This window comes from Artibeus jamaicensis, unplaced genomic scaffold (genome assembly GCF_021234435.1).
Source record: "Artibeus jamaicensis isolate MK-2021 breed Jamaican fruit bat unplaced genomic scaffold, CSHL_Jam_final scaffold_3151, whole genome shotgun sequence".
Lineage (NCBI taxonomy): Eukaryota > Metazoa > Chordata > Mammalia > Chiroptera > Phyllostomidae > Artibeus > Artibeus jamaicensis.
In genome coordinates this window covers 2,143,350-2,170,635 of record NW_026522037.1, presented here as the reverse complement: position 1 = coordinate 2,170,635, position 27,286 = coordinate 2,143,350, and the positions used below count along the sequence as shown (strand labels likewise).

General features: G+C 52.8%; 1 long non-coding RNA gene across 4 annotated transcripts in view; it reads left to right on the top strand.

Moving 5' to 3' along the window:
• The first annotated feature begins 522 nt into the window (after positions 1 to 522).
• LOC119043756 (uncharacterized) overlaps positions 523 to 27,286 on the top strand; it is a 50,109-nt gene continuing 23,345 nt past the window's right edge. The window contains exons 1-3 of one of the 4 annotated variants that reach the window (XR_005081476.2): positions 523 to 832; positions 3,034 to 3,244; positions 13,143 to 13,253. This is a non-coding gene — a long non-coding RNA (uncharacterized LOC119043756). The other 3 variants (XR_008390037.1, XR_005081475.2, XR_008390038.1) reach the window with 3 other exon arrangements.

Genomic DNA, 27,286 nt, shown 5'->3' with positions numbered 1-27,286 from the left:
ATGTCGCTGAAGTGTGTAAACTTCCGAGGACTACTTTCTGCAGAGCAATCGCAGTGGCAGCGCAACTGTGAGCCTTTCTGAGAAAACGGCAGAAAAGGTAGGGTGAAAAGTCTGTTCGGTTTTGAGTGTCTGTAAGCCCTTCGGATCTTTTTAGACTTTAACGGTATAAAGTCAGAAGGAAAAAAAGGCAACAGCCACAATAACTGCCCTAGTCTCCAGCACTTGTGGGCCCAGCAGTGTTTTCCTGTAAAATCTCATACATCTAGATTAGGTGGTAGAATAAAAAACTGGAAACAACACTTCTCGTGTACAACAATCTCCTCCCCCCACTCCACCCTGCCCGGCTTGCCACCCATTCACAAAGTAAATGCGGGCCGAGCTCTTTTCCCCGCCCCGAAGAGCAGGAACTTGGACTCAGGCCAAGAGTCAGCCCGCATCCCCCGCCCAATGGCGAGCTCGGATTCATTCCCGTGCATCACAATCCCGCCCACTGGGCGCGTCTGCGCTGGGACCCTAGCGGGCTGCTGGAGGCCTCTTCCCTGGGGTTCCTACAGCCTCGCCAGCCCCATCCTGTAACCTTGGCGGGTCGCCCCACCCCGTTAGGACCCCGGATCCGGCTGACGCACAGCAGTCACGAGGACGCAATAGACCCACACCCGCATCCCGTTCAGACCGGAAGACACGTTGTGACGCTTTATGCGCAGGCGCGACGTGCAGTGGGGCGCTCCCGGTGCCGTCTGGGGGCGCTGCGGCTGCTAACACTGTGGGGGAGGGGAGGCCGCCGCGCCGGACCACGTGCATACCACGTGGCACCTCGCAGACCGGGACCGAGGTAGGACATCTGGGTCCGCCACGCCGCACAGTCACCAGCCCGCAAAAGTGAGGGGGCAAGGTTCCCTGCCAGGGTCCCCGATGACCCCCGACCTCTGACCCCACTACCTTTAGGGTTACCCCTCACCGGCGACCTCGCGGTGTGTTTATAAACAGAACCCCTGGCGGGGCCAAAAGCCTGGATAGCGGATTAACACCCGCCGGGAGCGGAATGTGCTCTTGCTGCGCATGTGCCCTGTGCTCCGCCGAGCGGCTCCTCTGGCGCCTGCGCGATCGTACGCTTGCAGCAGGGGCAGGTACTGCGGCTGGGAAGGGAAGGGAGAGGAAGGGTGGGCCAGAAGAGCGGGACTCGGTGGCTGCTGGCAGGCTTGGCTCCGCCCCGGCTTGTGCTCCCCGGTGGATGGGCGACCGCGGCAGGCTGGGATCCGCACTGGTGAAGTTGGACGGAGGTTGCGATCCCAAAGATCAAGTACTGAGCTGCTGTCTCGGGCCCACGGTGGGGGCCCGGGGCCCCTCCACCCCTGTCCACGAGAGGCCCTTTAAACACACAGGCCCACCGTGCTCATGATGGGTGGGCAGAATGTGGCACACACAGTGTGTCCTTTCCACCTTACACAGCAGCAGAGTTCATTTTGTGCCGTGTGTGTTTTATCACAGTTTACCACGTGCTGCCACACGCATGGGCCTGGAAGACCTTGTGCCAGTGAAATAATCCAAAAGGAAGGAAAAGCGTTGTCTGCTTCCACTTACACGAGGCACCCGCAGTCTCCTTCCCGTGTTCTAAAGGGCCCCAGCCTCCCTCGGCCCTGCCCCCTTGAACCCCTCTGCCCCGTCAGCTGCCTTTCGGACCTAGAGCGCTCAGGCCTCACAGCCCCTCCTCGCGGTTCCCCCGACAGAAATGCTGTTCCCTCTCCTCTTCTCCTGCTGCTTCCTTCTTGAGTGTTTAGTAAATGTGTATCCAGCTTACTTCCCGCGAGGCTTGTACAGGGAGCAGGAGATATACTGGTGACGAAAACAGGGAAGGCCTCTCCTACGCACTTTAAATTCTGACCGAGGCAGAATCTGTGAACAGAACAGCCAGTGCCAGGTGGTGCGGTGCTGTAAACACGTAGTGACGGGGGCCGGGATCTGTTCTACTAGACCCGGTGATCCTGAAGAACTCACCAAGGGCGTGGCCACTGAGCTGAGACCTACACTATAAGGGGACCACCGTGGGAGCTTGGGCGGAGAGGGGAGGGAATTTCCCAGGACAGAGAGGTAAACGAAGCACAAAGGCCTGAGGTCGGAGCCATTTGAGTGTGTGTGAGGAACAGAAAGAAAGACCAGGTGGCAGGGGCACATGAGTAAAGGAACGGTTTAAGAAATGAGGGCAGAGAGATGGGCACTCCCATCTCTCTGTGGAGCAAGTTACTCTCAAACTTACTAGTGTAAAACAGTATAGTGTGGCTTGTAGTTCGATGGAGAGGTTCATTCAGGGCTCAGCTACGCAGTTTTTGCCTGGGGTCTTGGGTGGTACTCTTAGATGTTGGTGGGGGCTGGATGTCCAAGTTGACTCCCTCACCCGGTGGGTGCTCAGATGGGCTGTCTTTAGGAGTGCCCACCTGTGGCTTCTTCAGCCTGGGGGTTGGACTTTCTGGCTGGCGAGGCTCCTGAGAGAAGCAGGCAGAAACTATATGGTCCTTTAGGGACCAAGGTGTAATTCCAGGGTCCCGGACTTGGAGGCAATTCTCTCATTGTAGCAGCGTGGGAGCGTTGCCATTTCCACACATTCTCACTACCCCTTGTTATTTTCCATTTCTAAAATTGTATCCACTGGAGTGGGCGTGAGGTGGTGGCTGATTGTGGTTTTGATTTGCATTTCCCTGATGACTAATGACTCTGAGCATCTTTTCATGGGCTCATTGGCTGTTTGTATAGCTTCCCTGGAGAAAGAAAAATTTAATAAATATTGTTAAAATTTCAAGTAAAACTTAACATTGATAAGTATTCTAACATAAAGCAAAGTCTCAAGCTTTTATGGTTGGATCACCTGGGGAGTTTAAAACACCCGCTGATCTGCAGGTCACGCCCAATACAGATGAAATCGGGGTCCCTAGAGATCCCCACGTCAGCAAGTGTAAAAAGCCCCGCAGGTAGTTTCAATGTGTGGATGGGCTGGAGGACCATCCTTTAGACCAAGACTATTTTTAACCACCTCCCCAGTGACACCACCGAGGCTGCCTGAATGAGCATCGTGAATAGCAAGTCTCTTCCAGGAGATGCTGGGGCTGTTGCTGCTGGACTACATTGAGAATATCAAAGGTGGACCTGGGTAGCACAGGACCAGCAGCATTGACATCTGGGATTCGCTGGAAATGAAGGCCCCCAGACCCCACCTCGGCCTCCTGGGTGCTTGCCAGCCACTTACTCCGGGGTAAGCGCTGCCTTGGCCCTATGGTCCTGCCAGCTCCCAGCCTGGGAGGTGAGCGGTGGGTGTCACCCCTGCAAACAAAGGAAAGGCGGTGGCCAGCAACTTTCTTAAATGCTCTGACCTTATTCGGATCAAACACCCTGATAACAGGGTGGTTCTGTGTTTTCCAAGTTCTCCGTACCTCTCCGATCCATGGAGAGCAGCCCTGTGTCCTGCAGGTGGCAGTAAAGGATGGGAATTGAACCAGGAGGCGCCAGAAACCAGCCTCTCCCAGACTTCTCGTCCTCCGTCCTGGAATCGGCAGGGCTGGCCTGGGCGTCTCCCCACACTCTTACCATGAGCTCTGGTTTCCCTGGTAAATCAAGAGTGTGGGTCAGCCCAGCTCCCCTCCTTGAGCGACCCTCTGATGGGACAATCGGATGGACAGGTTGTGGGGGTCACATTATCGGGAGAGCATTCAGTCATCTACTCAGCATTTATTAATTGCCGGTGATGTGACAGGCAGCCTGCGAGGTACTGGGGACAGAGACCCAATGCAAAGAGAAGAAATGGCGATTCACCCAAATCCGTGTGCACCAGGACTAAGTGCTACTTGGGAGAGCTTCCTGGTGTCCTGGACAGATCTCTGAAGGGGTGTTGCCCCTCCCCGGGAGGTGGAGCTACAGGGTGAACAAGTAGCTGGGCAGAGCGTGTTGGGCAGGGGGCATGCTGAGTGACTTTAAGATGTTATTAAACAACAGAGTTATTTATGCATGTCCGCGTGAATGACAGACTTCCTTCCAGTTTCCCCTTCTGCCTCATGACAAACCAGACTTAGCCAATCAAAGCTAGAATTTGAGGGACATTGTGTCCCTCAGAAAGTGCCCCAAGCTTTTCCGAAGGGATGGCCCCACACTGCGGGGAAAACCCTGTCCTCAGGGTGCTCAGCCAGAGGCCTCTGGGTGTGTTTCCTGAGCAGGGTGTGGCTCTGGGTGAGGCCCTCGATGGCAAAGAACCACTGATTTTATTGGAAAGACCAGACGCTGCCACAAAAAGAAAGAGAATGGTGCAGTGTGGTTTGCAAGATGACAAATGAGAGCCAGAGGGGAGGGGACACTGTGGGACTTCTGAGGACAGAGGCTGGGGTCCTGGTTAAAAGGGGGTGGTCTGGTGGGGTGGGGCCGGAGCCAGGTCTCCCCAACTTGTCCACCTCTGTACCCAAAGGGGTGAGAGGAGGAGGGAAGGCTTCCAGATCCCATCGGACCGAAATCCAGCCATTGCCATAAATGTGCTCTTATGTTTTGCATTCTACTCCACTGGAGAGGCAGGTTTGGCATAAAACTAATGTTGTGGGCTTCCGGCCAAGATGGAGGCGTAGGTAGACACACTGTGCCTCTTTGCACAACCAAAAGAAGGATAACAAATTTAAAAGCAAAAAATAACCAGAACTGACAGAAAATCGAACTGTATGGAAGTCCAATGACCAAGGAGTTAAAGAAGGAACACTCGCCCAGACCAGCAGGAGGGGCGGAGATGCACTGGTGGGTGGAGAGGACTCATGGCAAGGTGGCGGCTGGCAGACCCGGCGAGGTGGCGGATTGCGGACTGGGTGGTCCCACCTTCACGTGTGGATAAACCAGGAGGAACAACTGGGGAGTGAGACAGACCCCACAACCCAAGGCTCCAGCGCAGGAAAATAAAGCCTTGAACTTCTGATTGAAAACACCTGTGGGGGTTGAGGAAGCAGTGGGAGAAACTCCCAGCCTCACAGAGAGTTCATTGGAGAGACCCACAGGGTCTTAGAATGCACACAAGCCCACCCACCAAGGAATCAGCAGCAGAAGGGCCCACTTTGCTTGTGGGAAGCAGGGGAAGTGACTGAAAACTGGCAGAGAGTGGAGCAAGCTGCACTGTTCCCTCTCGGAGCCCCCCCACCCATACAGCATCACAACCCAGCAACTGGGTTGACCCGCCCAGGCAAACACCTAAGGCTCCGACCCTCACTACATAACAGGTGTGCAGAGACAAACAAACAAAAAAAAAAAGGCCCAAATGAAAGAACAGATCAAAGATCCAGAAAAAATACAACTAAGTGATGAAGAAATAGCCAACCTATCAGATGCACAGTTCAAAATACTGGTAATCAGGATGCTCACAGAATTGGTTGAATTTGGTGGCAATTAGATGAAAAAATGAAGGCTATGCTAAGTGAAATAAAGGAAAATGTACAGGGAACTAATAGTGATGGGAAGGAAACTGGGACTCAAATCAGTAGTGTGGACCAGATAGAAGAAATACACATTTGACCAGAACAGAATGAAGAAACAAGAATTCAAAAAAGTGAGGAGAGGCTTAGCAACCTCCAGGACATCTTTAAACGTTCCAACGTCTGAATCATAGGGATGCCAGAAGGAGAAGAGGAAGAGTAGGAAACTGAAAACTTATTTGGACAAATAATACAGGAGAACTTCCCCGTTCTGGCAAAGGAAATAGACTTCCAGGAAGTCTAGGAAACTCAGAGAATCCCAAAGAAGTTAGACTCAAGGAAGCACACAACAAGGCATATCACAATTACATTACTCAAGATGAAAGAATCTTAAAAGCAGCAAGAAAAAAGGAGACAGTTACCTACAAAGGAATTCCTATCTGACTGTTAGCTGATTTCTCAAAAGACACCTTACAGGCAAGAAGGGGCTGGAAAGAAGTATTCCAAGTCATGAAAGGCAAGGACCTACATCCAAGATTGATCTATCCAGCAAAGCTCTCATTTAGGATGGAAGGACAGATAAAGTGCTTCTCAGATAAGGTCAAGTTAAAGGAGTTCATCATCACCAAGCCCTTATTATATGAAATGTTAAAGGGGCTTATCTAAGAAAAAGAAGATAAAAAATATGAATAGTAAAATGACAACAAGCTCAGTTATTAACCACACCTAAAACAAAAACAAACTAAGCAAACAACTAGAACGAGAGCAGAATCACAGAAATGGAGATCACATGGAGGGTTATCGGCAGGGAGGGGGAGGGAGAAGGCGGGGAGAGGGGGGAAAAGTACAGAGAATAAGTATCCTGGATGGTAGGTAGAAAATAGACAGGGGGAGGGTAAGAATAGTATAGGAAATGGAGAAGCCAAAGAACTTATATGTACAACACATGGACATGAACTAAAGGGGGGAATGTGGGTGGGGGGTGCAGGGTGGAGGGTAGTGGACAGGGGGAAAATGGGACAAGTGTAATAGCGTAATCACTAACACATATTAAAAAAACTAGTGTTGGGAATTGCTAGCTAAGTTTTTGGAAGTTTCCCTCTCGGCTCTTCAACACAGAGGCGGCATTAGGAGGGGCAGGCATTTCAGGCACGTCACTGACCACATGCCTCGGCTGGACAAGCCGACTGGGCAGGGACGCCTTCCCCGGGGGCACCGGGGCCCGCCTGCCTGGGTGCGAGCCCTGGCACGGCCTTCCTAGGCAGCCTGGGCGGGGGGTCCATCTCCTGTTTGTGCCTGAGCTCTCTGAACGGGGGTCACAGGCCCCTGTGATGTGACTCGCTGGAATGGGAGGGCAGGGTGAGAAGGTGGCCGCCTGCAAGCCAGGCAGGGAGCTCACAGCGGGGACAGGCTCTGGGGACGCGCGGGGGGAGGCCCAGCCTCCAGCCTCCAGCCTCCAGCACTGGGGGGGAATGAAATTCATTGTCTTGACCTCCCCAGCTGGGGTCCTCGGGCATAGCACTCGGAGCAGACTGACCAGCATGGCATGCAGACAGAGCGTAGCTGCTGGCAGGGGCAGGGGCCGTCAGCCACTGGGTGCCTGGCGTGTCCAGTTCTGAGGGTTGTGTGTGGCGGTTTTGGTTTTTTGTTTTGTTTTATCTGAGAGGCATTTCCTTGTCCCCAGGTCCCTCTCTCCCTTTGTAGTCACAGGTTCTCTGGCTCATCCGCTCACTTTATTTTTAAAAAAATATGTAATTTATTTACATTTAGAGAGAGGGGAAGGGAGGGAGAAAAAGAGGAAGAGAAACATCAACGTGCGAGAGAAATATGGATCCGTTGCCTCTCACATGCCCTCAACTGGGGATCTGGCCTGCAACCCGGGCATGCGCCCTAACTGGAATCAAACTGGTATCAAACTGGTGACCTTTTGGTCCACGGGCCGGTGCTCAACCCACTGAGCCACACCAGCCAAAGCTCGGTTGTAAGGTGAGGAGTTTGCCGAGACGGTGGGCTGCTCGGTGGATCTGTGAGGAGGGCACTTGCAGACTCCAAGGGTCTCAGAGCTGGAAAGGGCCCGAGAGGATAGGGCTGTGCCCTGCCACTCGGGGCTGGACGCTGGCCTCCATGTTCCCAGAGGTCGGTCACCCCGAGGCTGCTCGACCTGCACAGTGAGGGACTTCCCGCTGCAGTGGGTCTGCCGGTCCCGTGTCTGGGGGCGTTGGATTGCTTCCCTTGTCCTTTGTCCTGAGCCAGTATCTGTTTCCTTGGCTTCAAAAAGTTAACACACGGGACAGGGCCCGAGGGGAGCCGCAAGGTCTCAAGACCTTTCTCTGGCTCAACAGCAACCCCATTTATCGACACTTTGCATTTGTTCCTCGGACTGTCTCGCCCGACGGCCCTCAGCCCAGGTTTGCCTGTCATGCCCATAGGGACATCACGAGGACCTCTGCCATGTGTTGGGCTGACGCCTCGGTCTTCTAATCCCAAGAAGGGCCCTGAGCCTCCTTCGGTGCAAATGGTCTCCCAGGGACCATCCACACTGGCCGCCTTCTCCCAGGGCTCACTCGGTTTTAGATCTTTGCCCAGGCGGACATCAGGTTCTGCAGCTTCTAGAACCGGCCCTTTCTTGCTTTTTTTTGCAAAGCGGGACATCTGTTCACCTCTTCTCTCTTGGCAGCTTCCCACTCCAGGCTCTCTGAGGACGGGACTGTGCCTGTCTGTCATAGTCATTGTCCTGCTCGCTGCTGTGGCCCCAGAGCCTGGCATCAAGGAGATGCCGGGTGACTGCATTATCTGAGCTGAATGGACTCTGGCCCCGCAGTTTCTATCACTGGTTCTGTTGTATCTGGGACCCTCTGCTTCCCCAAATCCCCACCTGTCTCCTGCTTTCTTTATTCTTAAATTATAATAGCATGTTTTTTGTAACTATAAAAGTAACATGTGCTCGTTAAGGATCCTAATAATAACCAAACATGAATTATCCATAATTAGGTGCTTGGCATTTTCTTCCCAAGTTTGTGTTCATTATTATTGATTTTAGAGAGAGAGAGAGAGAGAGGAGGAGGTGGGGGATAAGAGAGAGAGAGAGAGAGATTTGTTGTTCCACTTATTCTTGCATTCATTGGTTGATTCTTGTATGTGCCTGACGGGATCAAACCTACATCCTTGTCGTATCGAGATGATGTTCTAGCCCATTGAGCTACCTGGCGGGGGCTCTTGCCAAGTCTCTGACTCGGCTTTCCCACCACCTGCAGGGCCTCTCTGTCGGGATGTCCCTAGAACCCCCGCAGCCCCACCTGACCCCAGCCACCCCCATCACCTGCCCCTTCACACTGCTCCCGAGTCCCCGATGAGTGCATGGCACCTCCATTCGTCAGGTCACTCCAGACAGCAGTCCTGTGTACCCTCCCTTTGGACCCCAACCTCCCGTGAGTCACCAAGGTGCGCCAAGCCCCACTTCCTGGTGCGTTTCCCGTCTTCTCCTGGCTCCCCCGGACCCTATCGTTGCTTGTCTGAGTTACGTTGCTTGTCTGAGTTACGTTGCTTGTCTGAGTTACGTTGCTTGTCTGAGTTACGTTGCTTGTCTGAGTTACGGCAACAGCCTTCTGCTGGCCTCCTGGCCTTTAACCTCTCCCGTCAGGGCGATCTCATTTCCACTGCTCCCAAGACAACGCCACATTAGCCCCGCTCAGATGCCTCAGTGACACTCCGTTGTCCTGAGACACACTCAGCGTGACACTCAGAGACCCACATTCCTTGGGTCCAAATCTGTCTTCTTTCTTTTTCTTGTTTTAATCCTCACTCCAGGACATGCTTATTGATTTCAGAGAGCGGGGAAGGGAGGGAGAGAAACAGCCTGAGAGAGGGACATTGCTGGGTTGCCTTTTGTTCACACCCCGACTGGGGATTGACCCTGCAACCCAGGCACGTGCCCTGACTGGGGCTCGAACCTGTGACCTTCCTGCTTGTGGGACAACACCCCACCAACTGGGCCATATCAGCCAGGGCAAATCTTAGCTTTTCTCCTCCTCTTCTACTCAGATGTCACCTCCTCCAGAAAGCCTTCTCTGATCTGGAGGGTCAGAAACTCCTTTCTCTGTTCTCCCTCAATGCTTTGGTGGGGCAACTTTAACAGTTTTATCGGTCATTTCATAGTCCATCACATATGTATCATATGCTCTCCTCTAGATTGGGCACTCCCCCACGCCAGGGACTGCTTCATTCACATTAGTGGCTGTGATACAGAGAGCTCTGACTCGATCACTCTGGAGTGGGGAGGGGCGCTAGGAGGAGGTCGCCAAGGCAACCGTAAGCAGTCTAGGATGGGATTGGCTGGGAGCTGAACGCCTCCAGAGCGCATGGAATTATGGGTGAGACGAGACGAAATAAAAGAAGGGCTCTGTAGTTCTCTCAGGCTCGTCTCTTCCTCTAGGACTCCCGGAAGGCCGTGCTGCAGGGACAGGATTTTGGGTGGAAGGTACTCCGGGCATGGCCTAGGGCTGGGTGGGGTTGTTCTTCTCTGGGGGTTCTAGGGGGGCGTGTTGGGAGGCAGCTGCCTGCCATTCTTGCAAAGCTGTGTAGCTTTTGTACAGAAATACGATAATAAGAAACTAACAGGGAAATGCTAGGAGAGCCCAGGTGTTAGAGTTTAGCCTTGATTGATAGGCTTAAGTGACTAATGCACGTGGAAAGCTGTTATTGCAAAACTGTGAAGCTTTTGAATAAAGGCTCCTTTCCTTTACCGTCACACCTCCGCTTCTGGAATTTTGCCTTGAGGGCGGCGCGAAGGGTGGGGGGACCCCCACTGCTGTTCCGTAACAGCTGGCCTCTGTCTCACTGGTTAGTGTTCAGGTGGTGCTGGCTCTTTGAGATTTTTGTAAATAAATAACCTAGTTTTAAAACACTTATTTTGAACTAGTTGTAGAGTCACAAGAATTTTCAAAAAAATATACCTAAGGAGGTCCCGTATACCCTACATCCAGTTTCCCCCAGTGGGGGAATCTTGCATTATCAGAGTATAAAATATCATCACTGGGAAATCGATGTTTACGCAATCTGTAGACCTTCTTCAGGCTTTACCGGTCATTCCGTGTGTGTGTGATTTTATGTAAGTTTATTTGTGTGGAGCTGGGTAGCATAGGAGGTGGGACACAGGACTGATCTGTCTGCATGGATGACGATCCATCTCTTGCTGCTCCTTCATATCCCTCCGCCAATTCCTAACTCCTGGAAACTGTAACCTGTTTTCCATCCCCATAACTTGTCACTTAAAGAATGTTATGTAGCCCTGGCTGGTATGGCTCAGTGGACAGAGCACTGGCCTGCAAAGCAAAGGGTCACCAGTTCACTTCCCAGTCAGGGCACATGCCTGGGTTTCGGGCCAGGTCCCCAGTAGGGGGCGTGCGAGAGGCAACCACACATTGATGTTTCCCTCTTTCTCCCTTCCCCTTGCTCTAAAGAATAAATAAAATCTTTTTTAAATAAAGAAAATGTTATATAAACAAAACCATATAGCTGTAATATTTTTAAAAAATTTTTTATTGATTATGCTGTTACAGTTGTTCTATTCCCCCCTTCATTCCCCTCCACCCTATCCCCCTGTCTTCACCATTACCCCCCCTTTAGTTTATGACCATGTGTCTCAAGTCCTGTAGATTCTATATTTCCCATGCTATTCTTGCCCCCCCATCTATTTTCTATCTACTGTCTATGCTACTTATTTTCTGTACCTTCTCCCCCCTTCTCCTCCTCCCACTCCCCTGTTGCTAACCCTCCTTGAGATCTTCATTTCTATGTTTCCACTCCTGATCTAGCTGTCCGTTTAGTTTGCTTTTGTTTTAGGTGTGGTTGTTGATAACTGTGAGTTTGCTGTCCTTTCACTGTTCATATTTTTTATCTTCTTTTTCTTAGGTAAGTCTCTTTAACATTTCATATAGTAAGGGCTTGGTGATGATGAACTCCTTGAATTTGACCTTATCTGAGAAGCACTTTATCTGTCCTTCCATTCTAAATGAAAACTTTGCTGGATAGAGCAATCTTGGTTGTAGGTCTTTGGTTTTCATGACTTGAAATACTTCTTTCCAGCCCCTTCTTGCCTGTAATGTCTCTTTTGAGAAATCAGGTGACAGTCTGATGGGCACTCCTTTGTAGGTGACTGTCCTCTTATCTCTTGCTGCTTCTAGGATTCTCTCCTTCATTTTAATCTCGGCTAATGTAATTATGATGTGTCTTGGTGTGTTCCTTCTTGGGTCCAACTTCTTTGGGACTCTCTGAGCTTCCTGGATTTCCTGGAAGTCTATTTCCTTTGCCAGATTGGGGAAATTCTCCTTTATTATTTGTTCAAATAAGTTTTCCACTGGTGGCTATGCCTTTCCCCCTTCTGGTACCCCTATAATTCGGATGTTGGAGCGTTTAAAGATGTCCTGGAGGTTCCTAAGCCTCTCCTCATTTTTTTGAATTCTTGTTTCTTCATCCTTTTCTGTTTGGTCATTTTTTTCCTCTTTCTGGTCCATTCCATTGATTTGAGTCCCAGTTTCCTTTTCATTGCTATTGGTGTCCTGTGCAATTCCATTCATTTCAATTAGTTTCGCCTTCATATATTTGTCTAATTTGTGGCTATAATCAACCAGTTCTGTGAGGATCCTGATCACCAGTGTTTCAAACTGTGCGTCTGAGAGTTTTGGTATTTCTTCATCGCTTAGAATTATAGGCTCTGGGGCTTTGAGATCTTCTTGAGCCATTTTTGGTCTGTTCTGGCCCTTTAAGTGTGAGGAGCGGCGCCTTGGACTCCCAGGACGCTGGGTTGTGACGCTGTATGTGGGGGCGTGGTCAGAGCGGGGAAATGGCGGCCCCCTCTGCTGTTTGTGCCGCTGGGTGAGGAGCAGAGGCTTAGGTGGTTCACCAGGGCAGGGCCACTCAGAGTCGCTGGGTTATGACGCTGTACGTGGAGGCGGGGTCAGAGCAGGGAAATGGCGGCGCCTTCCCTGCCGCTTGCTGTGGGGACCCGCTGGGTTCCGGTCCAATCTTCCACTCCCTCGCCTGTCCACCTGCGCACAAATGCGAGACCTCAGTCAGCCCGCAGCCCTGCTCCTTTGCTGTTTCCCCTGCGGTCGCTCGCTTGGTCGCTCGCTTGGTCGCTCACTAGGTCCAACCCCGCGCCTGGATTTCCTGGGCCTGGATTCCACGTGCCTGAGTCCGTCCCCGCTTCACCAGCCGCTGGTTTCGCCCCTTACCGGTCAGGCTGAAGAATTTGTTGTTATCAGACTTCCGAAAAGTTCAATTTTTTGTGTTCTGGCTGTGTTTTCTGTTGCTAATATTTAGTTGTCTCTAAATTTGGTTGTGTGAGGCGGCAGGGCTTATCCACCTATGCCTCCATCTTGGCGGAAGTCCCCTGTAATATTTTTTAAAAGTATGTTTATTTATTTTTAGAGTTGGGGAAGAGAGGGAAACATGGATGTGTGAGAGAAACATCCATGGGCTGCCTCTTGCACACGCCCAACCAGCAACCTAACCTGCAACCCAGTCAGGTGCCCTGACTGGGAATCGAACCAGTGACCTTTCGCTTTGCAGGGCGATGCCCCATCCACGGAGCCACACCTGTCAGGGCAGGATGTAATCTTTCGAGATTGGCTTACCCCGTCCCCTACTCCACCCAATTCCCTTGAGATTCGTAAAGGTATGATGTGCATCAGTATTTTCTTTTTTATTGCCCAGCAGCATTCGCGGTTGGATGTAGCGGTTCCCAAGAAGGGCGCTGTGCTGTCTCCAGTGTATGGCCGTGGTGAATAAAGCCACCGTGATGAGCCCCGGACAGGCTTTTGTGTGCGGGTAAGTTTTTATTCCTGGGCGAGTGCCCAAGAGTGTAAATCCTGGGTGGTATGACAAGGGCGCGTTTAGTTCGTAAGGAACTGTCAAGCAGTCTTCCAGACTGGCTGCAGCATTTCGCATTCCCAGCAGTGTTGGGGGAGTGATCCGGCTTCTCCACGTCCTCACTAGGGCTGGGTGTTGTCAATCTTTTGTACTGTAGCCACGCTGACAGGTGTGCGGCGACACCTCACCCTCGTATCCCCTGTGGTGTCCCCTGCATTTGCGTTTCTCCAGAGGCTAACCATGTTCCCCCTTTCATATGTTAATTTGCCACCTGTATCCCTATGTTTTCAGTGAGATGTCTCTTTATTTCCTTTGCCCATTTTCTAATTAGATTGTTTTTTATTGTTTTAAACGATTTTATTTATTTATTTTTAGACAGAGGGGAAAGGGGGGAGAAAGAGGGAGAGAAACATCTATCGGTTGCCTCTCACACGCCCCCGCCTGGGTTGCCCAGGCACGTGCCCTGAGTGGGAGTTGAACCAGAGACCTTTTGATTTGCAGGCTGGCACTCAGTCCACTGAGCCACACCAGCCAGGGATGTTCATTTCATACAAATGGAACCCTACAGTATGTGTCCTTGCTGTTTGGCCTCTTTCACTTAGCATAATATTTTCACCTTCAGCCGCTTTCTAGAATGCATCAGCCCTTCCTTTGGTGGAGGAAGCTATTCCGGTGCACGAATACAGCCCATTTTGCTTGCTCACTCATCACTTGACAGGCACCTGGCTTGTCTCCACCTTGTGGTTGTTGTGAACAGTGCTGCTGTGAACACCTGTGTACCAGTTTTTTTTTTTTTTTTGGCCTGTTTTTCATCCTTTGTGTGCATAGGAATGGGCATGGCTGGGTCATATGCTCGTTCTGCCTGGAGGTGTCTGCAACCTGGATATTGTCGACCGAACGTGGCTGTGTTGGCACCCTGATCCGGGATGTCCAGCCTCCAGGGCTGTGAGAAATACATCTCTGTTTCTTATAAGCCGCGCGGTTTATGGTGCTTTGTTATAGCAGCCTGAATGAAGACAGTGTTGCCTGTTCTTGAACTTTATCTAAATGGAATCACCCCATGCACACACTTTCACACCTGGCTTCTTAGCTCAGCAGAGTACCTGTGAAATGTTGAAGCCGTGGCTGGTGCCTTCGCCCTGTCATGCCGAGTTCCACCACTAGGGTGCGCCACCCGCTGCTCACCCCTCCCACTGGGGATGGGCATTGGGTCGCGGCCAGCTCTCCCCAGAGGTAAGCAAAGCTGCAACGATGTTCTGACCTGCCCGGCCCAGGGTGGCTTCCTATCCTTGTCCCTCTTGGAAGGAGTGGATTTTCGGGGGTCCATGTGAATTTGGCTGTAGCAGCACCACCGCATGTCTTTCTAAAGGACTCGTGCCAGGCGGTGCTCCCATGCAAGGAGAGGGTTGGTGTAGCCTGGCCTGGAACCACACTGTTGTTTTTCTTTGCATCATGCCTCGAAGCACGTTTCCATAGGCTTGTTCCCCATTTAATATTATTACCCACGAATTACACTATCACCCTGAGAGGTGGCATTCTTGTGTCCGTTAGACAGGTGGGACTTTCAGAGGACAGAGGGGCCCAGGTGCCCAGGGGAGGGTGAGCTGCGGTGAGTGGCGGATCCGGGTCTGCTCCTGTTACAGACTGAGAGCTGTGACCCGTGGTCCTGGAGAGAAGCCTGGGCGCTGGGGGAGGACCCGCTGGTCTCCCCAGCGCCTGGAGCGGCCTCAGCCGCAGGAACTCATATTAGCACTTCAAGCGCGACCGCACAGGGGTGACAAAGGCATTTTGGGAAAGGCTGTGTCCTTGGTGGCATGCTGCTGATCTTAGCCACCACCGGTGATTGTGTGGGAAAGTATGTGCTGAGTCCCAGGCCGGGCCGGAGGACTGGCTGGCGGGAACAGGCCTGTGTATCCAAAGAAAACATTATAACTTGAGTAATGGCAAATCCTGGAAGCGATTACCGCCGCTTGCAAGCTTGTTGCCAGCCACTTGCTGGGTCGTCAGAAACCTGATCCGCAGGCATGTATGTGGGAGGCGGGGAGGGCCCTGCCACGTCCAGTGTCAGGTTTCGAAATCTCCAAGATGCTAGCATCCATTTTCCCTCTGGTTTAGGTCAGAGTCCCCAGAAGCAAACCCTGAGAGGAAAATCTGTGAGCCAGTCATTTATGAAAGTGCATCTGCCAAGGAGACCAGGGAGCCAGGTTGGGGTGGGTGACTTTTTTTTTTTTTTTGCTTTTTTTTTGTGTGTGTAAGTGCCCTGGAGCACTTGTCCAGACTCAGGTGAGAAAGCTGGGCTTCCATATTCTCGCAGCCGCTGGGCACTGGCCTAGGGCTCATGTGGGGACCCACACCCCAGGCCCCTCTCTGTTTCAGCCCCCATAGGGAAAGGAGTGCTACAGGTGCGGGCCGCGGGAAGCAGATAATGCCGGAGTCGAGGCAGCCGGAGGAAGCGTGGGACCTGGGAGGAGCTCTTGTGTGATTATATGACTCACAGCTGTCCCTCTGGGACATGGGAGATGGTGGCTTACACAATATTTTTCAATGAATGATCACCGTATGTGTAAAAATATTGCACACACCCGCACTTGCCCAGCTAGCCAAGGGGGTTTGTCAGTATTCCACAGAGATACATTGCGTGTGCCCACATTTCCCTCACACATGAGGGTATGGCAGTATTGTATATGCCCACATTTGCCTGCCAAGAAATTGGGGTTCAGCATTATTTCATAATTTCTTATGAAGGGCTGCGGCCCCCCTGAGGTTTGCTGGAAGTAACCATTGTGGGGGATGGTGGTCCCTTCAAGAAGGGCTATGGCCCCCCCAGGAGTTTGTGGGGGACAACCTACAGGGATCCTCACTCCCTCTCGACCAGAGGTTGAGGCCACTGAAATGCTGACATGGTGGGGGACAAATGTCGGCAGGTCCACTTCCCTTGTTGGGGAGGAGCTGGGCATCTCTGACGGTGGCCAGGGGGACCCATCGTCACGTCTGCCAAACCTCTTGATGAGGGACTGCAGCTGCCAGAACTGGTCTGTAGGAGGGGGATTCGGAGACCCTGCGGGGTGACCCCGGGCAAGCAGGGCTGACATCGCTCCCGGGCTTTGCATGGGCCATATCTCCTGGGCAGAGAGACACAGTTTCTTTCTACAAAATATTGCCTCACACAAATATTTAAGGACAAACATCAGCACACACAATATTTCTCTATGAAATATTGCCATCTGAGATACTTCTGTATAAAATTCACACCCCATACCTGCCTCACAAAGGGACCTTTTGTTCCTGGCTAAATGCAGGGGACAGGTGGTGACAGGCTGTGCTGCTAAACAGAGGCAGTCCGAGTCGCCAGGGCCAGCCAGCCTGCTCCTGGTGGCGAGCCTGCCTCTTGTACGTCCGTTGGTGGCCTGTCTGCCTGGCTAACACCTGGCCGTCTGTCTGTTCTGGTTCGCATGTTTGGAGAGGACACGTGGGTGAACATTTATGTGTGCAATATTGTCCTATGAAGTGTTGCCATACCCAAATAGATGGGGGCAAACATGGGTACATGCAGTATTTCTCTGCGAAATATTGCTGTACCCCTGTAATTGGAGGGACAAACAGGATGCATGCCATATTTCTCTATTAAATATTGTCATACCCCCATGTTTAGGGAGGGCAAACAGGAGCATATGGAAGTATTTCTCTGTGAACATGGGGTACGACAATATTTCATAGATATTACTCACGCCAGTGTTTACCCCTCCAGACTTTGGGGTGCGGCAATATTTCATAGACTTTGACCTGATGGCTTTTCCAGCTGGGGGCGTCTCCGTTTTGAAATTGGCAGGGTGGGGGCAGTGGGTGGCCGCCCATCCTGTGGGAATCACAAATCAGTCTCGCCAAGCTGCCGTGTGCTGATCAATAGTTACACAATGGGCTGGAAACTTGTAGCATTTTCGTTTCCCCCATAACACAGGCCAGCAATGCTTTGGAATCGCAGGTGCCCACCCTGTGGCAGTGGGAGCCAGAACGAGGAGTCCGGGTCGCTGCTTCGGGGCTGCCACACTGTGGACACGCTGGTCCAGGGAAGCTGGTTTTCCTGGGAGACCACGCCCCGCCTGCCAGGCCAGTTGGTCCCGCCAGGAGGGGGCAGTGCACACCCTGGCGGCTTTCTCTCGCTCCTCCTTCGGAGCCCCGCCCTACGCAGAGCGCGCACGGACGCTGCGACGTGACGTTGCCGAGGAGCGTGCACCACGCTTAAGCTCAGTTTTCCCGAAGTGAGCCCTCCTGCGTGACCTCCACCCAGGTGAACGCCACACCGCCGTGGACCCTTGTCACCACCCGCGAGCCCCTAAGGGCAGCGGCCACCCCTCCGACTCCTCAGGTTAGTGTCGTCTGCTGTCCGCGCTTTGTCCAGTAAAGTCACGCAGATGTTTTCCTCTCGTGGGGCTCCGTCTTCTCCCTGGTACTTTACCAGGTTCTTGTACATCGTGGTCGTGGGCACGGTTGGTTCGTTCGCGTTGTTGTCTAGTGGACTGGCCCACTAGACTGGCCCACGTTCGCCGCGTGGACTGGCCCAGGGAGTCACCTCTCAAGGCTACCCACGGCCTGTGTGGGGGTGTTCGAGAGCCAGTTTCTCCGCACATACGTGCTGTGGGGTGTACGCCTCGCGAGGTTGCTGGGTCACGGGTGTGTGTGGGTTTGGCTCGATGACGCGCCGCCAGAGAGTTTCCACGGTGGGAGTTTCCGAGTGACATGCCTCCCACCTGTGAGCTGTTCTTGGGCCTCCGTCACTTCGCCAACACTGGCTATTTGGGACTCTCACTCAGTCCTTTCAGCATCCTTCACCCCCAACCTGCCCCTGGTGCTCACAACATCTCTGTGGGAATAAGGAAAAGGTCACCTGAAGACACTTAACATTGGATGGAAGTTTCCACGACACACTAACTTTGCTGGAGTGTGACACGCTACTGCCCTCTGCTGGAAAAGTATTGACGTTCATGGCGCACATCTCCGGTGTTGATTGGAAGAGCGCCTCTGAGGTGTGGCGCCCTTGGGCAGTGCACACCCTGGGCTGCCACACGGGGAGACTCTGGCCACTCTCCTCTGCTCCACGCGCACTGGAGGTGAGGGTGAGGACTAGGCAGAGAGGGCCCGAGGAAAGCTCATGGAGTGGTGGCCACAGGGCTGAATCTGGTCTGTTTTACCTGACCCTGAGTCTAAAAAATGAAATAGGCCAATATTTTAAAAATTGTTTTTTTTAAATTAATTTTTTTATTGATTATGCTGTTACAGTTGTTCTATTCCCCCCTTCATTCCCCTCCACCCTACACCCCCTTCCCCACCATTACCCCCCCTTTTAGTTTATGACCATGTGGCTCAAGTTCTTTAGATTCTATATTTCCCATACTATTCTTGCCCCCCCATCTATTTTCTATCTACTGTCTTTGCTACTTATTTTCTGTACCTTCTCCCCCTTCTCCTCCTCCCACTTCCCTGTTGCTAACCCTCCTTGAGATCTTCATTTCTTTTTTTTTTTAATTTTTTTATTGATTATGCTGTTACAGTTGTTCTATTCCCCCCTTCATTCCCCTCCACCCTACCCCCCCATCCCCACCATTACCCCCCTTTAGTTTATGTCCATGTGTCTCAAGTCCTTTAGGTTCTATATTTCCCATGCTATTCTTGCCCCCCCATCTATTTTCTATCTACTGTCTGTGCTACTTATTTTCTGTACCTTCTCCCCCCTTCTCCTCCTCCCACTCCCCTGTTGCTAACCCTCCTTGAGACCTTCATTTCTATGTTTCCACTCCTGATCTAGCTGTCCTTTTAGTTTGCTTTTGTTTTAGGTGTGGTTGTTAATAACTGTGAGTTTGTTGTCCTTTCACTGTTCATGTTTCTTTAACTTCTTTTTCTTAGATAAGTCCCTTTAACATTTCATATAATAAGGGCTTGGTGATGATGAACTCCTTGAATTTGGTCTTATCTGAGAAGCACTTTATCTGTCCTTCTATTCTAAATGAAAGTTTTGCTGGATAGAGCAATCTTGGTTGTAGGTCTTTGGATTTCATGACTTGGAATACCTCTTTCCAGCCCCTTCTTGCCTGTAAGGTCTCTTTTGAGAAATCAGGTGACAGTCTGATAGGGACTCCTTTGTAGGTGACTGTCCCCTTAGCTCTTGCTGCTTCTAGGATTCTCTCCTTCATTTTAATTTTGGCTAATGTAATTATCATGTGCCTTGGTGTGTTTCTTCTTGGGTCCAACTTCTTTGGGACTCTCTGAGCTTCCTGGATTTCTTGGAAGTCTTTTTCCTTTGCCAGATTGGGGAAATTCTCTTTTATTATTTGTTCAAATAAGTTTTCCACTGGTGGCTGTTCCTTTCCCCCTTCTGGTACCCCTATAATTCGGATGTTGGAGCGTTTAAAGATGTCCTGGAGGTTCCTAAGACTCTCCTCATTTTTTTGAATTCTTGCTTCTTGACTCTTTTTTGTTTGGCCATTATTTGCTTTCTTCTGGTCCACTCCATTGATTTGAGTCCCAGTTTCCTTTTCATTGCTATTGGTGTCCTGTGCAATTCCATTCATTTCAATTAGTTTTGCCTTCATATATTTGTCTAATTTGTCGGTATAATCAACCATTTCTGTGAGGATCCTGATGACCAGTGTTTTAAACTGTGCGTCTGAGAGTTTTGCTATTTCTTCATCGCTTAGATCTATGGGCTCTGGGGCTTTGAGATCTTGCGACATTTTTGGTCTGTTCTGGCCCTTTAAGTGTGAGAAGCAGTGCCTTGGACTCTCAGGTCGCTGGGTTGTGACGCTGTATGTGGGGGTGTGGTCAGAGCGGGAAAATGGCGACCCCCTCTGCTGTTTCTCACAGCTGGGTGAGGATTAGCATCTTAGGTGGTTCACCTGGGCCGGGCCAGTCAGAGTCGCTGGGTTATGACGCTGTATGTGGAGGTGGGGTCAGAGCGGGGAAATGGCGGCGCTTTCTACTGCCGCTTGCCGCGGGACCTGCCGGCCCAGTCCAACCGCCCACTCCCTCGCCTGTCTGCCCGCGCACAAATGAGCGACCACAGTCAACACGCAGCACCGCTCCCCCGCTGTCTCCCCCTCGGTTGCTCGCCTGGTGGCTCGCTTGGTCGCTCACTAGGTCCAACCCTGGGCCTGGATTCTGCGCCTGGATTCCGCGCCTGAGTCCGGCTGACCGAGTCCTCCTGTGCAATCCCGCTTCACCAGCCGCTGGTTTCGTCCCTTACCGGTCAGGCTGAAGAATTTGTCGTTAACGGACTTCTGAAAAGTTCAATTTTCCGTGTTCTGGCTGTGTTTTCTGTTGCTAATATTTAGTTGTCTCTAAACTTGGTTGTGTGAGAAGGCACGGCACATCCACCTATGCCTCCATCTTGGCGGAAGTGATCTTCATTTCTATGTTTCCACTCCTGATCTAGCTGTCCTTTTAGTTTGCTTTTGTTTTAGGTGTGGTTGTTAATAACTGTGAGTTTGTTGTCCTTTCACTGTTCATGTTTCTTTAACTTCTTTTTCTTAGATAAGTCCCTTTAACATTTCATATAGTAAGGGCTTGGTGATGATGAACTCCTTGAATTTGATCTTATCTGAGAAGCACTTTATCTGTCCTTCCATTTTAAATGAAAGTTTTGCTGGATAGAGCAATCTTGGTTGTAGGTCTTTGGATTTCATGACTTGGAATACCTCTTTCCAGCCCCTCCTTGCCTGTAAGGTCTCTTTTGAGAAATCAGGTGCCAGTCTGATGGGGACTCCTTTGTAGGTGACTGTCCCCTTAGCTCTTGCTGCTTCTAGGATTCTCTCCTTCATTTTAATTTTGGCTAATGTAATTACGATGTGCCTTGGTGTGTTTCTTCTTGGGTCCAACTTCTTTGGGACTCTCTGAGCTTCCTGGATTTCCTGGAAGTCTATTTCCTTTGCCAGATTGGGGAAATTCTCCTTTATTATTTGTTCAAATAAGTTTTCCACTGGTGGCTGTGCCTTTCCCCCTTCTGGTACCCCTATAATTGGGATGTGGGAGCGTTTAAAGATGTCCTGGAGGTTCCTAAGACTCTCCTCATTTTTTTGAATTCTTGCTTCTTGACTCTTTTCTGTTTGGCCATTATTTGCTTTCTTCTGGTCCACTCCATTGATTTGAGTCCCAGTTTCCTTTTCATTGCTATTGGTGTCCTGTGCATTTCCATTCATTTCAGTTAGTTTCGCTTTCATATGTTTGTCTAATTTGTGGGTATAATCAACCATTTTTGTGAGGATCCTGATGACCAGTGTTTCAAACTGTGCGTCTGAGAGTTTTGCTATTTCTTCATCGCTTAGATTTATAGGCTCTGGGGCTTTGAGATCTTCTTGAGCCATTTTTGGTCAGTTTGAGCCCATTAAGTCTGAGGAGCGGAACCTTGGACTCCCAGGTCGCTCGCTGGGTTGTGACTCTGTATGTGGAGGCGGGCTCAGAGCGGGGAAATGGCGGCCCCCTCTGCTGTTTCCTACAGCTGCGTGAAGAGCAGAGCCTTTGGTGGTTCACCAGGGCAGGGCCACTTTGGTCGCTGGATTATGACGCTGTATGTGGAGGCGGGGTTAGAGCGGGAAATGGCAGCGCCTTCCGCAGCTGCTTGCCGCTGGGGCTGCTGGCTCTCGTCCAATCGCCCACTTCCTCGCTTGTCTATTCACACGCGAATGCGCGACCACAGTCAACCCGCAGCCCTGCTCCCTCACTGTTTCTCTGCAATTGCTTGCTGAGTTGCCCACCGGGTCCAACCCTGCGCCTGGATTCTGTGTGCCCGAGTCCGTCTGACCGAGTTTTCCTGTGCAACCCCGCTCTGCCAGCTGCTGGTTTCGCCCCTCTTACCGGTCAGGCTGAAGAATTTGTTGTTATCAGACTTCCTAAAAGTTCAGTTTTCTGTGTTCTGGCTGTGTTTTCTGTTGCTATTATTTAGTTGTCTCTAAACTTGGTTGTGTGAGGAAGCACGGCGTCTCCATCTGTGCCTCCTCTTGGCGGAAGTCAAAAATTGGGTTTTTAAAAATCTAAATAATATGGAAAAATCAGAGAAACTAGAGGAATTGAGCCCACCAAATTGTGAAATAGGGGCTGATCTCGTGTGTCCCCAGTTATCCTCAGTCTCCACCGTGCCCTATTGCCCTGCAACCACAAAGCCTTGGTTACCAGCAGAGGAAAAACCAACATTTCAAGCAAAGGCTAGAGTCCTTCCCCGAGTATCCTCACTCATTTATGACAATGGCCTTGCTGCTCTAAGCATATATGTCTGTGGTCACTGGTCTTGACCTTGACGATAATTAGCTTGTGAGGTAAAATAACTCCCATCTTCTTTGTGCGGGAGTGATAAACCCCACCTGACAAAGCTTCTATGGAACGATAGGGTCCTAAGGCTGGGTTGGTGCTTCATGAACTGGTGGCCAGGGAGTGGTAAAGCTGGGGGAACATGGCAGGGGGGGCTGGAGTGGGCAGGGGAGGGTGAGTGGGTAGGTGGGCAGGTGGGGGAGCAGGCTGCACCTGGGACTGGCTCAGGAAGGATCTGGTGTCCCAGGGATCAGGGCAGGGGTGGCAACCCAGCAAGTTATGGGGCTGTGACTGAACTGAAAATCCTAAATCTTTGTTACATAGTTCCAAACGAGCGTCTTGATTAATTCAAGAATTTTTCACTTATCTATATATAGGATTTTTTCTTTTGCATCAGTGAGTAGAACAGCTGACTTTGACCTGTCTTTTTCATTTGGTTAGATGTGAACCAGCATAGTATTACCTGGGTTTAAGCACCTACTGTGTGCCAGGTGCTGAATCATGGTCTTTAATCCTCACTGAGTTGCACTGAATCATTAGTTCCGTTCTGTAGACTTATTTTACAGGTAAGCAGACTGACCCCTAAGCAGTTAAAACATTTGCTCCCAGTCTCCCCGAGGGTGGGGTGGAGGCCACATCCCCCAGTGGCAGGGCTCATGCTTTGGACACCTCTTCGGCTCAGATGCTGTCTGACTTGGAAGCAGAACCTCTTCGCTGGTGGCTTCAGAGGAAGCCCAGGCCGGGGGCCGTGCCCTGTGACAACTGTAAACCCGTTGGTACGAGACCCCTGCACGCGGAGCATGTTTGTTACGAATGCAGGTCTTTTTGATCTTGGACACCAGGAGCTGAAAGACCCTACAGGCTAAAAACCACTGGCATGTCCCCCTCTCCTCCTCGCAGGGCCTCTGGGTGACCGGGCTCTTTGTACACAGTCACATGGCCCATCAAGGGTGGTCCAGCATTGGACCCTGGGCCCTGACTCACGGGTTCTCTCCACCCATGTGGCGTCAGAGTTCCTGAGCCCAGCGGGCATCGTGGCACAGTGTCCTGGACACGGAACCAGCCAGTTCCAGTCCCTTCCTGGAGCTGCCGTTCTCAGACAGACTGGTGGGTGGCAGCAGCCTTTACCCAAGTGGGTTTTTCTGGGTGGTCCTCCTCCTCGCGGGGCCTGCTTGGTCTTTGATTTCAGCCTCAGCATGGAGGCAGCCTCGCCTGCGCCCTTGCCCCTGCCGGGGGTGGCCAGACCTGTGTGCTTGACTCACAGGGCATGGTAAGGATCACGGGACAGATGGGCTCCAGAGGGTTTGGAGAAATGGTGACACAGAGCCTCACAGTCACTGGTGGGAGGGTGGGACAGAGGGAGGGGTTGCAGCTTTTCCTCAGGAGGCGGCCGGGCGCCCCGGTGTCTCCTCACTGACTTTGCAGACTCCCGGCCGGCGGCCACCAAGGACAGGAAGGGCTTGAGCTGTAGGTGTGCCAGAGCCTCTGCTGCAGGCATCTGCCGGCTAAATTAAATAAGAGCCTTTCTGAGGCCGCCAGGACCCGAGTATTTGCATGTGGTAGTGGCCTTCTGTGAGGATGAGAACTTTTCATCCCCCAAGAAGACAGAGAGGCACCCTTGCTGCTGCTGCAGCTCATGGGGTGTGTGGGGGGGCTGAGCCTGGGGAGGGAAGGGCAAAGGGCGCAGGGGGCAGGTGGGGTGGTGACATACTTGGGATCCTTTCCAGGCGCAAGTCGTGACCGGCTGGCCGGGATTATCCACACCCTTCCTCGTTGAGAAATCATCCAGTGACCGCATCCTGTCTTCTGGGAGGACCCAGCCCCCTGGGTGCAAAGTGTGGGCAGAGAGGGAAGCCACCAGAGGGACGGACGGAGGATGGGGGGCCCAGATGGGGGGCATTCGGTGCTGCTCATAGCCGGGTGTCAGCGAGTTTTCCAGACATGAGATAACTTTGGCACCAGGCCTTAGAGGGTGTGTAAGATTTTCCCGATGAGTTGAAGAAAGGGTAGGTGTTTACGGTGGAGGAAGGTCCAGACCCCCAAAGCTCTGTCTCTGCCCCCCCCCCCCAGCCAGCCCCACATCTACCGCCCCGGCTTCTGCCCACAGCCCTGTCCCGGCGACCAGCCCAGTGGACATAGGTGAGGGGCCAGGGACGAGGGGTGACGGAGGCTCAGGTGTGGGTGGAGGGGAGCAGAGAAGGGACAGGTGAACTCAGCCCTGCAGCTCCCATCATCCTGGCGTGAGGGCCTGGCTGCCTCACCGGGGCGAGGAGTCGGGGGGGGGGGCGGTGGTGAACACTGGGGAGTCTGAGGGGACGGGAGAGGGGAGGTCGCTGTTGGAGACCCGGAGGGAGCTCGTCTCCAGGTCCCGTGGCCACCTGTCAGCTGCTGTCCTCACAGAGAGGTGGAGGGCAGGGGAGGGAGTGCGGCACCACCAGCGCAGGCGTGTGTGTCCGGGCAGGTGCAGGTGACCAGCAATGAGAAAACGAGGCATGGGGCCACGTTGGGAGACTTTCTAGGTCTGTGGGGAGGGGCAGGGTGGGCCGCTGGCTCTCCAGCACACCTGTCTGCCGCCTCTCTCGTTTCCTGTTGAAATTTACCCGGAGCGCGGTCCAGCTGGCCCTGCCTTGGCGCCGACTCACGCTGGGTGAATAAACGTCGTGCTGTGCTCCAGGGCAGCGCAGAGGACAGGGCTGTGTGGTGGGGGTCAGGCTCATGCCTGATACCCCTGGGAGTGGAGGCTGCAGCTCCCGCCCCTGGGAGGTCTGTTTTCTCCCCCCTGCACCGCTGGAAGGAGGAATCCGCCCTGGCATCTGGCGGTCGCTCTGAAGGGGTCACTTTTTGACCCGGACACTTCACTGCTGGGGAAATGGGGCAGTGAGTGCCCACTTTTGTGAGGCTCTAGGACAAGCGGGGAGAGCTCAGGTGAGAACAGAGGTCATGGGACCCAGAAGGGCCCGGGCTGTGCCGTCCTTGGGGGGCTTGCATCCCGGAGGACGCTGCTGCCCCGACTGCAAAGCTGGAGGAGCGTCCAGTGTGCTGCCTTCACTGGGAACCAGGCGGCTAACTCGGAGAAGTGGGGACAGAAAGCAGCCCCCTGGCAGTGCCTCCCCAGGGACAGCACACTCCTGACTCGGGGACTTGGCTGGGACCTGCCCAGGAAGGCGGGGCATGTGGATGTGGAGAGGAGGTGGCCCTTCAGTGATGAGACCGGTCACTGGAGGGCCTGGCCCAGTTCCCTCCGGTCCACCTGCTGCTCGGCACCTGGGGGTGTGTGTGTGGGGGGAGGCTCTGTGTTAGGGGCGCATCTGCTCGGACTTGGCCTGGAGGGGAGCAGCTTCAGGGGTGTTTCCCACACTCACCCAGACAGGCGAGTCACGGACGGGATGGACGGTTTCCAGCCACTTAAAGATGAAGCCCCAGGTTTGATTTCTGGCTCCGCTGGCCCTAGGGCCCACACTCCCGGGCGTTGGTGGCCCCCCACTGTGGGGCGCTTGGGTGATGGTGTTAGAGGTCCCTCTGAAGGGCCGTGTGCATCCTGGAGGAGGCGGTGGGGCCATGGCAGGGCTGCTGGGACAGGACCCGTGCTCCGCCTCCAGCCCTCGGTCCTGGTTACAGGCGTGGCGGCTCCCTCTCCAGACCCGGTGCACTTGGCTTCTGGCAGCGGGCGCCCACGGCCTCTGCAGAGGGCCCCGCCGTCGTCACTGGGCTCTGTCCCCTTCACTGCCTGCAGCTTCCTCCCACCAGGAGTCCTGGGTGGGCCCTCCCACCCTGGGCCTGCCACCTCCCTGTGAGCACACGATCCTCACATTCCTCAGGACCTCGCTCCCTTCTCCCGATCTCTACTTACCACCTCGGTGATCCTGGCTGCGTTCCAAGCAGAGGACTGTCCGTCTGGAGGTCTGTCCATAGCAGCTCCGGGGACCGCCCTCTGAGAGCCTGCCGTGCGCAGGTCCCCTCCAGGACACCGTCCCCCCTGTTCGCCTGGGCCCAGGCTTTCTCGTGTGTCCCCCGTCACACCTGCTCACCACTCACCTGTGCCCAGGGCCCCGCCCACGCACCGGCCCCTCCCAGGCAGGTCTCGCTGACACACCTTCCTCAGCTGTCTGGTGCCCTCCCATCCCCTGCAGCAGAGAGAGTTGGGCAGGTGTCCAGGGGGCCAGGCAGGTCGCAAATCCACGGTCGAGGCAGAGCTGCCCCTTGGGGCCGCGTTCCGACCGGGTCAAGCCACGCCGTGTTGCACCGGCGAACTGGTGAACCGCCCGAAGCCACTTTCTGGGAAGAGGGCCCGGTGACAGCTTCCTGTCTGCCTTCGCCTGCGGGCGCCTGTTACGATCCATCCCTTTCATTTTAACTGCTTTTCAGAGCAGCGGGATTTAATCTAGAAAAGCTTCCAGTTCAGTCTAAAACAAATTGTTCAGTTTATATATAATTCAAATCACCAAACCAAAAAGTACTTTCCACAGATCCGCGAGCCCCTGCCCGCCGTCCCAGACAGAGACAGATGCGCCGCCGCATCTCCTGGCTTCGGGGGACGGGGCCTTTCACCTGCTAATTGCGAATAGTTCTCGTGCTGGGTGCAGAGGGTTGGGGGAAAAAACCATCCACGGAAAACAAAAAGATTAAATCTCCTGCATCCTGCTCCGGGGAGATAAATAACCACTGCTAATATTTTATAATAATCTTGTGGTTTTAAA